Here is a 12,624-nt window from a genome sequence, read left to right on the forward strand (position 1 = left end):
TCATGGAGGAGCTAGATACCCCACCTACTGCGGCAGAGCTCGGCAAAGCCATCGACCGCCTCGCTTGCGGGAAAGCACCAGGAAGCGACGGAATCCCTCCAGAAATCCTAAAGAGCGGGAAACCAGTCCTGCTACAGCCGCTCCACCATCTACTCTGTCTCTGCTGGAAGGAGGGTTACATCCCTCAGGATATGAGAGACGCCAACATTATCACCATGTACAAGAACAAAGGAGACCGCAGCGACTGCAACAACTACCGGGGCATCTCTCTCCTCAGCGTGGTCGGCAAAGTATTCGCCCGGGTCGCTCTTGCCCGCCTGCAGACCCTTGCTTCCCGCGTCTACCCAGAGTCCCAGTGTGGCTTCAGAGCTGGCCAATCAACAGTGGACATGATCTTCTCCCTACGCCAGCTGCAGGAGAAGTGTCACGAGCAGCATAAACCACTCTACCTCACCTTTATCGACCTCACAAAGGCGTTTGATCTGGTCAGTCGAAGCGGACTCTTCAGCTTGCTACGGAAGATTGGCTGTCCACCACATCTGCTTGCTGTGGTCATGTCCTTTCACGACAACATGCACAGCACGGTGTCCTACAACGGCACAACCTCTGAGGCCTTCCCAGTCAGCAGCGGAGTAAAGCAGGGCTGCGTCCTCGCGCCTACGCTGTTCGGAATCTTCTTCTCCATGCTCCTCCAATACGCCTTTAAGGACTGCAGCGAGGGTGTCTTCATTCACACCAGATCCGATGGCAAGCTCTACAACCTGGCCCGTCTACGAGCCAAGACCAAAGTCAAAGAGGTGCTCATCCGTGAGATGCTCTTCGCCGACGACGCAGCCTTGACATCACACTCCGAAGAGGGACTCCAGCAGCTAGTCACTTGCCTTTCCCACGCATGCAAGGAGTTCGGACTAGCCATCAGCCTGACAAAGACGAACGTTATGGCTCAAGGCACGGGAACTTCCCCATGCATCACCATCGACGGATACACCCTGGAGGTTGTCAACGACTTCACTTACCTCGGGTCCACCATCTCGAGCTCTCTGTCAGTTGACTTGGAGGTCAACCGGAGAATCGCCAGGGCAGCCACAGTTATGGCTAAACTGAACCGGCGAGTGTGGAACAATTCCAGCCTCACTGAGAAAACCAGACTGCGCATCTACCAAGCCTGCGTACTCAGCACTCTCCTCTATGGCAGCGAGACGTGGACCACCTACGCAAGGCACGAAAGGAAACTCAACAGCTTCCACATGAGGTGCCTGCGACGCGTCCTGCATGTCGCCTGGCAGGATAAGGTTCCCAACACTGAGGTGCTGAAGCGAGCCAACATGAGCAGTTTGCATGCAGTTCTTAGTGAGATACGCCTCAGGGGGCTCGGCCATGTCAAAAGAATGGATGCAGGCCGTATCCCCAAAGACCTCCTCTACGGCGAGCTAGCAGAAGGCCAGAGGATGACAGGGCGCCCAAAACTGCGGTTCAAAGACATCTGCAAAAAGGATATGACACAATGCTCCATCAATCTCAACACATGGGAAGTTCAAGCAGACGACCGCCTAGCCTGGAGGCTCGCGGTCAGGCAAGGTACGTCCCGCGCAGAGGCTGCGCGCAACGAGGAGGCGGTCCAGAAAAGATCGAGGCGGAAGCAGCGTCAACAGCAGCAACAACAGCCATCTGCCTTCACCTGTAACAAGTGCGGCAGGGATTGTCACTCCCGAGTCGGACTGCACAGCCATTCTCGGCGGTGCAGATAGACTCTCAGGAAGCTACGCCATCGTCTCTCGAGACGGACGGCTGCCGATGACGATGATAAATTAATTAATTGTGTTTTAAGATAGGCACTCACTTGTTGAAACTGACTCACAATTCCTTACTGAATCTCTTCAAGGAGTTTCTTAAATTGAAGCTCACCTCAATCTCATTTTTAATCACTCGTATTTGAACTACATAAGCAATGTACATATGTTGATCATATCTATAAATTCATTCTACAAGTCTTAATTCTATGAGAGATCGACATTTACCTCTCTGGTTAGTGACATCCATTATATTCTAATGGAATTCACATTTCTCCTGTCACACACCACTATTGTGACCCAGAATCGTAAAAAGAGATGAGAGTGGAGAATAAGTACTGTTAGCAACACCAAAGTAATGAAAATCTCTCAGATGCACAGATACTGTGTCCAAAAGCAAAACTTACCCTAATATAATAGATTTACTTTAAACAAACTCTAGGGACTTCTAAACAATTTTTGCCTATATTTTCCTGGGTCATTTGAATCAAATTTGAAAATGGACCTCTATTCTTTAATAAAGAGACTTTGCCTTTGTTTCAAGAAAATGAATCTTGGTACTTAGGACGAAATGAAGCTTTACTGTAGCTTGATAATGTTAATCAAAAATGTAGCAGAGGAAAATGATAGCCCAGATGCAGAATACATAGTGGGAGCAGGAAGCTGACGGGGCTTATTGCTTTTAAATGTCCACCTTGTTTATAATAAACATTCAAAAGAAAAAAGGGGACCAAATCCCATTTGTAAGATACTGTGGCAAAGCTGCACCCTCTTGTTTTTCAAAATAAGAATTTAAATGCAATATGGTTTTAGGAATTAAATGATTCAGACAAATGCCAGTAGTGGGCTTTGAAAAGTATCTTGGGAAAGAGTATCCTTGAGCTCTCATAGATGAGGATCTATTCCATTTCAAATCCCAGGAGCAAGGGCGATGAACAATCTTACTTTCCGATACTTAGCCACCTTGCCCTCTTTATTAGGGCAAGCTTTAAAGAAGAGATTGAAAGCATGCCTGGGCTGGTGGAAACCTTGCCAGATATGCTCATTAGTGCCCTTTTTCATTTCCTCGACATTAGGTTCAGTCTGCAGGCCCAAGATTCCCCACTCCTTTCTCTGGACAATCTCCAGGAAAACCTAATGGCTGGAGAGACAAGGTGTTTGGGTTCTGATACCACTTGCCGAGCTTGATTGCTCTGCAGTGTCACTGCAGTTAGACTGGTATGTGTTTCCTCATCAAAAAGGAATTCTGATACTTTACACCATAATTTGTATAATTAATCTTCTGAGCTTTTGTAAATTGCATTTTGTTGTCGTAGCTGTTGTTAATAAATGCCACAGTGCTATCAACCCACATTTGGTACCAAGAGGAATTTACAATGCATATGAAAGTGGAAGTGCAGACCTAGCTGCACTGAAAGTGTCACTAATGAATAATGGGCAAAATGTTGCCATCTTTCAGATATTAACAAGAGTGAATAGGGGTAGAGAAGTAAGAATGGAGAATAGAGTTTGTTATTTTAAATGCAAATTACCCAGGTTGGTGAGACCTTATAAAATAGCTCACAAGAATGTTCTTTAGAATTTGCAGGATCTTCCTTTTTTCTTTACACTAGTTTCCATTGGTTCATAGATTATGTAACAAAGGATTTGCTCCTCTAGCTGCAAGGACTTCTCTATGGAGTCCAGGAAGTAGAAGTGGATGTAATAATACAGCAGAAACCTTGTTAGCTCTGGTAAAGAACAAGTGGAATCAGGTTGATGTAAACAGTCACTTCACCATGACTGTGGTTCACTCTCCCTGCCTCAGAAATACTTGAGAGCACCTTGCATTATGTTGCATTGAAATTGCGTTTCCCAGGGTAATGAATTATGTACCATTTGTACTCCAGCCTCTTTTGAGTACTCAGCTCTAAATGTTTGCATCACTGCCAGCAAGTGTAAGGTGATCTCATTAGGGCAAGAGAGGTGGAATTTATATTAGTAGACACAGTATAATTCCCCAATGGCTTAATGTCAATCTATGATTAAAATGCAACTACACATACCATTTCTTGGGAAAGCTACCAAGCTATGATTTCCTCACATGGTCCAAATGGGAAAGAAGTTATCCCCCCAAAATTTTCTGGCCCAGTAAACATCATACAAGGACAGCAGTCTTCACAAATGCAGCTGCTGTGAGGTAGGAAGTGACAGAAGTCCTCTCAGGTGGAGTGACTTCTGCCGTCACACATCTGCTGAGGAACCAACAATTCATAACTTGCATTTTCAGAAACTGTCATGGTGGCATTTCCCAATTGAATATTCTCTACTTGGTAGTCAATCTTAAAACATTTACTAGTTTACGGTGCGTTTCATTTCTTAAAGAATTCAAATGAACTTGAAAATAGTTTGTACTTTCTCCCATTTCTTAGGTGAAGCTGGACTGGGCTGCCAGGATGCGCTGATACTAGGCTGCCTCCTAGAAATTAACATTGAGGTCTGCCTCTACTAAATGACTTTATTATTCAGGGATATTTGTTATTAAATTCACAGAATTATAATTTCTCATACCTCAAATGTGCAGAGTGGGTTGTATGTTGTTCTGTAAGAATAGATGTCTTTAAAACAATCATTTGAACTATTTAAGGTACACCTTATGCATCTCTGTCATCCTTCTGAGAAAAGAGGTATAGTGTTCATCCTAAATAGCTGTAATCTGGCACGAAGAAGGGACGGTATTTTATTTTTGATCTATAGACTACTTGTAATATGTATATATGTATGCGTGTCTGCATATATTATATATACACATAAACATATATAGTGAGGTTTTTAAATGATGGCAATGGAAGTGGTTCAGTAAGTAAGCTGTCAATTTGAAGTGAACATATGTTTTCATAACACCACCAAAGAAATTCTGTCTTCGAATGTGTGTGTTTATCTCGGATGATGTTAGAGAAAATACATGTGAATTCTTATTTCTGTACCTTTTGCCTCTTCAATATTGTCTTGAAAGAATGTTATTGGCAACAATTAAAGAATAAGAATTTTACACACATTTCACACCTCTTCTTTTTGAGGCTTTCAGTCAAATGGTAAACTATACACATAGCAAAAATTAAAATCCCACCCAAAATCAAAAGAAGATATTTAAGATAAATATACCTAGTAAGAGCAAATCCCAATCAAAAAGCCATGAGCCAAGGTGAGCTCATTTCAGGGCAGGCTCTTCTCTCTCCTTTCTGTATCTAATCCCATGCATCTGTTCATTCATTTGCCCCCCTCTGTACTATGATATGGTTCCTTTAGGTTGCTTGGCAACCATTATAATGCTGCTGCACATGCGTGCTAGATAATAAATCCTATCTTGCTTTATTTTTCTCCTTCTTTAAAACAAGGAATTACAAAACAAGATATTTTCCCCCTTTTCTAATGGACAAAAAACATCTGTGGGGATTTCGAAAGCACATAAAATGCCTGCAAGGATGTAGATAAGTAATTATAATTCTTGACAAAGTGTAACTGATCATTGCTTAACGTGTCTACATGCAGTTATTATTTGCAATGGCTTCCTTTTTTAAACATGTGTACATTAATGCACATATGTCAATATATGTTTTGTGACATTATAAAAAGAGAGAAAGAAAAGAAAGTGGCAGCTGCTATGTCCCAAACAAAGAAAATGAAGGAAATTCCTGGAAATAATATTGTTGTGTTTTGTTTTGTTTTTTTAAACAGTGAATGCAATAGTTAGAAGACAGGACCTATACTAAATCCATGCACTTCTTTTCTGTAAGAAATCAGACAAAGCTTACGGCCTTCCCCTTCCCCTTCCCCTCCTTGGCAAATCCAAGTGTCCTGCTGCTTTCATTTGTTTTTGATCTGCCTCATTAAAAGACTATTGATGGCTTTAACTATTGTCCTTGTTTAGGTGCTGATTTACAAGCACTAATATCTGACTGTGCAAGATTAATGGGAGTCCAGGCAGTTTACGATTATCCTGAGGTTCCTGACCACACATGTAGGGGTTTGGGTAAGGGTCATGCACTCTTATGAAAAACTCCAAAGCAGGCTTAAACCTGGGAACGTTTTAATAGGATTGAATCTGTAATAGGATTTGGCAGCTTGACCGAAACTGGATGGTGTGGCTTGTTTGGAGTTCTTTTCTTTTCTCCCTTTTTGATTATTATTTTTTATTGTAGAGCCATTATTATCTTGGAATAAAAGGGTAATATTTTATGTTGAAGTCCAAATATTGTTACTGTAGTTTAAAGGAATCCTTAAGAAAAAAAGAGCTGCACAATATGGGATATTAAAAGAAAAGAATGCTGGAGCATGAAGTGCTGTTTCTATTATGTAGTAAATTAGAAGGTAAAAAATAAAAGATGGAGAGAGAACAAAATTTCTATTGTGAATGGCTGTGTATTTTTAGCTAAAAATGCTTTAAGAAGTCTAAAAGGCACTAGCAACGTAGGGCTATTTATAAAAGGGGCTATTTCTCCCAGGCAGGCACAGCACTGCCCTTCCTGGCACCACATTCCGCTGAACAACTCAGTGCCCTGAAGCTGGGTTCTCCCTTAGTCAAACAGCAAGGGCACAGTCACTCGGTGACAGATGCCGTGTGGTGCATTTGATTTTGAATAATACTGCAAACACGAACAAAACTCAAAGGAGAGGTACCACACTCTTGATAACATCCCAAATGGAATTCTATCAATGTTTTAGTTCCCATTTGAAATCTGACGCAACAGACTGTGAGCTTTGTCGACACTATCTTCTATGTCAATTCACTTGATTATAGTGGCTAGATTCAGGAACAGTGGTGGTGAAATTATTTAACCTCTTGTACTCTGGTCACTTGAAAATTATAGTGAGACTGTCACTTAAGGATGCCCTCATTAATTTTGGTGGACCAGAGATGGAAAGGCAAGATATACAACCTTGGCCTACAGGGTCATACAAGTGCCCTTTACAGGACCTAACTGTAAATCTCAAATCACAAAAGAAGCAGTAGCTATAAGACCTCATAAAAAAGTAATAGGAAAATAAATTACAGATTTTGTTTTGGATGGCCTTAAAAGTCTATATGTAACAGAACTTTTAGGAAATCTCAACTTTAACTAAAAATCCAGAGTGTATTTACTTTAAAGAAATTCACTTTCACACCCAAATATGTAGCTCAGCCAAATCATTCTACTGTATTATTTGCTGTCATCCTGCTTCAGAAAGTCTCACATTTTTCAAATAGAACTATAGAGATGAAATGAACATATTATTTCAAACAATGTTCCTTTACAGAATCATTTTATTCTTTGTTTATTTTTATTTCCAAAGACTATTTCTCAAAATCCATCTTTGTAGTGCTGTTATAGCAATGATCCTTCAGCCCAAATATATGAGAAATTATTATTATTATTCTTTTCTAAGTACATAATACATCCTTCATATAATAGTCACATCTGTAAGTACTATACAATTAAACGTGTATTATAATTGTGGCTATTTCCTCACTATATGGAAGGTAGTAAGTTATCCAAGTTTTCTATTCATAAGTGAAGCAATTTAAAGTGGTGATTTTAGGGTGCATGCAAGCATGGATTTTATAATAGCCACATTATTGTTAATAAATAATGCTAGAAGGTCTCTTAGACACAATGCTTTGATCATTGGTCAGAGCAGAGGTGACCCCAATATCTTTTAAGGACAAATGCACAAGAGAGCTGACAGCCACTAAACATTCTGGATGCACGTCATTCTTAGTGCTCTCCAACAAATTTCCCAAACCTAGATCCAGTTTAGTTATCAAGATAAGTAATTTTTACACTTAAGACCAAATTCTAACAATATTTCTCATTGTACACATCCCAGAAAGAAGAAAAATCTATTACTTAATTCAATAACCTGGTATTTTCTTGCATAAATTCAAACTACATTTTAATACTATTTGACTAATTGCTTATATGTTCCCATAATGCAAGTAAGCATAAAGGAATCATGACCCTCTATTTTGCAGATCAAGAAACTGATGACAGGATCTAAAGAGACTTAGTAAGGGTCAGTAAAATAACATCTTACCTAAGAATTCTACCTGAGTTCAGCTCAGTAATGATTCCATTTTTTAACTTTGAAATGTCCTGGAAATTTATTATGGAGCTACAATCCCACTCTCCAGATGCTAATGCTATGCAGTTATTTCCATAACACTTGAAAGAGCTTTAAAAAATAATTTGGCAAAACTTATCCTGAACCTTACAAACAGATTGATTAACATCACTGGCAGAAAAACACACCAATGTTTTTATACACAAAGACAAAACTTTCATTTTACTCAAGTGCCGGATCCTGATTAAAATAAACTTTTGAAATATTTCAGAAGCTTTTCTAATGAAGAAGACGGATCTGATGCAAAGATAATACGTAGCATATATGTGTACAAAGAGAAAGATAAGAAAAAAACATTAGAGTTGTTCAATTATAACACGTATAAAGCTAAAATTATTTCATTGTGGGTAATCATCTTATTAGTAAAGGCTCAGAAGAGTGAAACCTAATTTTCTGTCTCTTCACTAATACCCTTTCACAACAGCCAAGTCCTACATGCCAACCGCTGCCACAGAGGAGAGATGGCGCTTTCCATTTGATCATTATTTTCTTCAAAGAGGAAGGCCAATATATGGATTTGGGGAGAATAGATAGTAGTTTTGTTTGTTTATTTCTGGTTTTTTTTTGTTTCGTTAAAGATATGTATTATTATACTTTATTTTCTAATTTTAAATGCAAATTATACTTAGAACTATGATCAGAACTATTTGTTTATGTTTAATTACAGTGTTCATGACTGCATGTGACAAATGTAAACATTAGTCAGCTTTGTGGCCACAGTGTCTGCTGTGACTGTTGTTTTCCTGGTCCCAGTAATAAGTGAATGTTGGTAGAAATGGTGGATCTAGCCATGAAATGAGCCCATAATAAACATGCACGCTCTTCTCACAAAAAGAATCCATATAACTTAGAAGAGAGATTCTAATTAATAGGTCATTTTGTTTAAGATATCTATTCTTCCCCTCACCAAGGCATCTCTTCTGGGCAGGAAAGTAAAATGGTCATCAATGTTTTTCACAAAAGCAGACTACACCACTATTCCAGAATCTCCCAAAGAGTAAGGTGTTCTATTCGGGTGTACTTGCAAGGAGTCTGTGATTGCTTGGTCAAATCCTCTGATGAAGTGCTTGACTAAACAAAAAATAAAAGTTTTTTTCTTTTTTCAGCACAGGTCTAGAGACTCTAATATGTGAAGGTGCATTTTGGATTTTCCAGAGAGTGATAGCATGCACAGCATCTCCCGCACCTATTTGACCACAGAACCCCTCTTCTGCAGAACATAGTATGCCAACGGCTGCTTTGTTTTGTGGTCCCAGGGAGGCTATATGCTGGTCAGAGCACGGCAATGCGAGGTTGGCGGCTGTGGCTGCAAGGCAGCCTGGTCACGCTGTGACCCAGCAAGCATTTCTCACTGTCCACTCTTTGGCTGTGTGAAGACCCCCTTGAAACTAGAATTTGAAAGGAAGGCACTAGAAATGGGTCTCTGAATTGTCCTCCAGCCTTCATTCCTCTTTGCTTCACCTGCAGGGTTGCTTGAGAGCCCCCAAATTGCTGGGAAGTTCAAGTCAGCATATGTGTCCTCATCTCTTTGGTTAAGAGAGTTTAGAGAACATTTTAAAGGCTGGTGATGAAGCAGATAAATTATGCCATAGATGTCACCATCATGCAGACTACAGCAGGGACAGGTGTAAGGCATGGGTAGCCTTTGAGGAAATGACTGCATTCCTCAGACAGAAGCTAGATAATAATGACAGTGGCCATTTCTGAGGATGTACAATGGACCTGGGCATCTTGCTAGGAACTTCACATCCATCATCTTATTTAATCCTCACAAAAAAATGGCCCTGAGAAATAAAATTCCTGTATTATAGATGAGGAAATTGAGGCTTAGAGACCACAGAAATCACCAAGCCAGTGAAGAGTGGAGTCAGTATTTGACAGAGATCTTCATGACTCCAAAGTATGTGGAATTAACTACTTTGCTATACAGTATACAGCCTGGGCCAGCATCTTATATCTGACTCAGCTAAAATGTGACACAAATAAGGCACTTTTTAAAAAGCCTTGTCATAACCCAAGCACTCTCCTGTAATGATTTAACAAAAAGAAAAAACCACCTGGATGGAATAAGTTCACATATATATTTAATTTAATTAATAAGGATAGAACAATTTTGAAGCACGTTTTCTTTTAAATAAATTGTAGCCTTTTGTAATAAGTTCATTTGGGAAGGAAGGAAAGATGGAGAAATATGAAATGTACAGAGACTGAAAAATTGAATATGAAAATTAATAATGGCTATTATAGGAAGTAATTTGAAATGTAATCAGTTTCTAAGTTATTGTGATTGTTATTTAAAATATGGTGTCAAGGGAAATATATAGCACTGTTACAATACAACATGCCCCCACCAGGGATAGCCCAAACTAAAAAACAAACCTCTGAAATCTCTTACTTCCATGGTTAGGCAAATTTGTGTGAACTATCACCAACAGCCCTGTGTTCTCTTGCTCTGGTCTGAAATACTGCCCGGGACCTCATTTAATGACCAGCACCAATCAAGGGAATGATTGTCCATCATTATAAAGGTCATTATGGACAAGTCACATGCCATCAATCAGGTGGCTCCATAGCTCCCACAGATTCTTGAGGGCACAACTTCCAGAGGGAAAAAGATTTCTCCAGAAAGCTTCTTCCAAAGTTTTTTTTTTTTTTTTGCTTCCCATCTTCATTAGTCAAATATAAAACTGGATAACCAGAAATATAAGAGCATTAAGTGGACATGTTTATTCCAACTTAAATAATTAGGATATATCGGTGGTTGAGCAGAAAGAGGTTCAGAATCGTATTTTGATGATTTGAATGTGTTCTTCTGTCTGAGGTGTTCATTCACTTAACGGCATTCTCCTTGATAATAGTAAGACAATAAATCTGAGTTCACTATATTGTTTTATCCTCAAAGGTTGTGTTGCTGTATGTATTTATGTACATCATATCTGAGTAAAGACAAAAATGTCTGGGTCCCAGCTCGTAGCCCGAGGAAAAAGTGCCTCTTGGCACAGGGAAGTGCCTGTGGCCCACTCACGTGTGCAGGACTACTGTGTACTGGCTTTCTGAGATTCCGCAAGCTGGAGAATTACACCTCACTACCTTAACCAGGAGACCGGAAACCCCAGAGCCCTGGGAGATTGTGTTCTCAGTTCCCTTCTAATATCTCTAATCTGGGAAAACCCAGGTCAAAGTCTCCTGGATTTGTTCCAATCCAAAGCCCATTGCTAGAATCTTTTCTCCCACAGCCACCTCCAATAGCCTCCATCACTTCCTTTCTCACCCACTTCAGGCCTTAGCTCTTTGATAACAGAGCACTTGAATAAAACACCGAGATATATTACATATTCCCATTCTTTCTCATTTTAGTTCCCTGTAGGTGAGCCATTAACAGGGATTTCACCAGCCTGGTGGCTGAGGCTGGGGTTCAGAGATCATAGCACGCCAGTGGATGCCTAAAGGACCGATCCAGTCACGTGACACATAAATTGTTTACGTTCCAAATCACAGTTGCTTCAGCCCAAGAGAAAACTTGTCAAGCCTGCAGGGTGCAATGAAACAATGGAGGTTGGCTCTGATACTGTAATGGTTGCCTTTGTGTTGCACTAATTGCTTGGCCCCAGTGCTTATTTGGCTCAGCTGTTAGAGAAGGAGCGTTGGTGTTGGCGGTGCAATCTTAGGTTAACTTACAAGACTCCCTTTACTTAAATATGATGCACCTCAGAACTAAATATTTCATGCGGTCACTTAAATATAAGAAGCCTGCTTGTACAGAGCCAAATGGAGTTAAAGGTTTTAAATGATCAGTACCTGCCAACAATGAAAGAGTCATTCAAGCAACAAAATAAGACAAAGTAGCTTAGCATCATATACAAGACTTTAGTTCTTAACTTCTAGCACTTCAGAACAAAATGATATCAAGGATATTTCACTTCCCTCCCCTCAACCAATAGTGAAGTAGTATTAGTATAACTAAATGGTAGTGAGCTGTATTTCGAGCAGCCACTTTCAAAATCCAGCCTCATGACTGCTCTGTGTTCACACAGAGTAAAAAGGGGAGCCTGGTAAGTGTCGGGACTCAGCCTGGATGATAGGCCTCAATCCAATAAACTGTGTTCAATGATTTCTTCAGCAAAGTGGCCGGGCTCTCACCAGATACTCTAAGCTCTTCCTTACAGCCCTACAGGGACAACTCTGACTTCTTCATCAATACCACAGGTTTAGCAGTAGTGATTCAGTTACCTATAAAAATACACTCCATTGACAAGGATTATTTAGAAAGGAAGAAAGATTTAAACATGTAGTCTGTGAAAAATACCTGGGAAATTGTCAAAAGTGAAAATAGGCTGCTTCCCCATAAAATCAGGACAAGCACAAGGCAACCTTTCTCCTATCTAGACAGCATTCTCATGTAGGAAATTTGCAGATGTGTCTGGAAGGACTAAAACACACACAAAGGTATAGAAAGTTCTCTAAAATACATTTTAAAAAATGTTGTTATGCACATTTTAAAGAACTGTTGAGTTTACATATTCATTTTAATCTGAAGCCATAAAGCCAGACAGAATGACAGAGATAAAGTTAACTTTCTCTCACTAGCTCTCAGGTTTGGACTTGTCACTTACCGAGAGGGGTTACTTCAGGAGGAAAGACAGGAAGTTTCACCTTTCAGTTTCTAAGAAAATAAAACACTTGCACACTTCCC

Source organism: Furipterus horrens, unplaced genomic scaffold (genome assembly GCF_987537825.1).
Source record: "Furipterus horrens unplaced genomic scaffold, mFurHor1.1.pri manual_scaffold_6, whole genome shotgun sequence".
NCBI lineage: Eukaryota > Metazoa > Chordata > Mammalia > Chiroptera > Furipteridae > Furipterus > Furipterus horrens.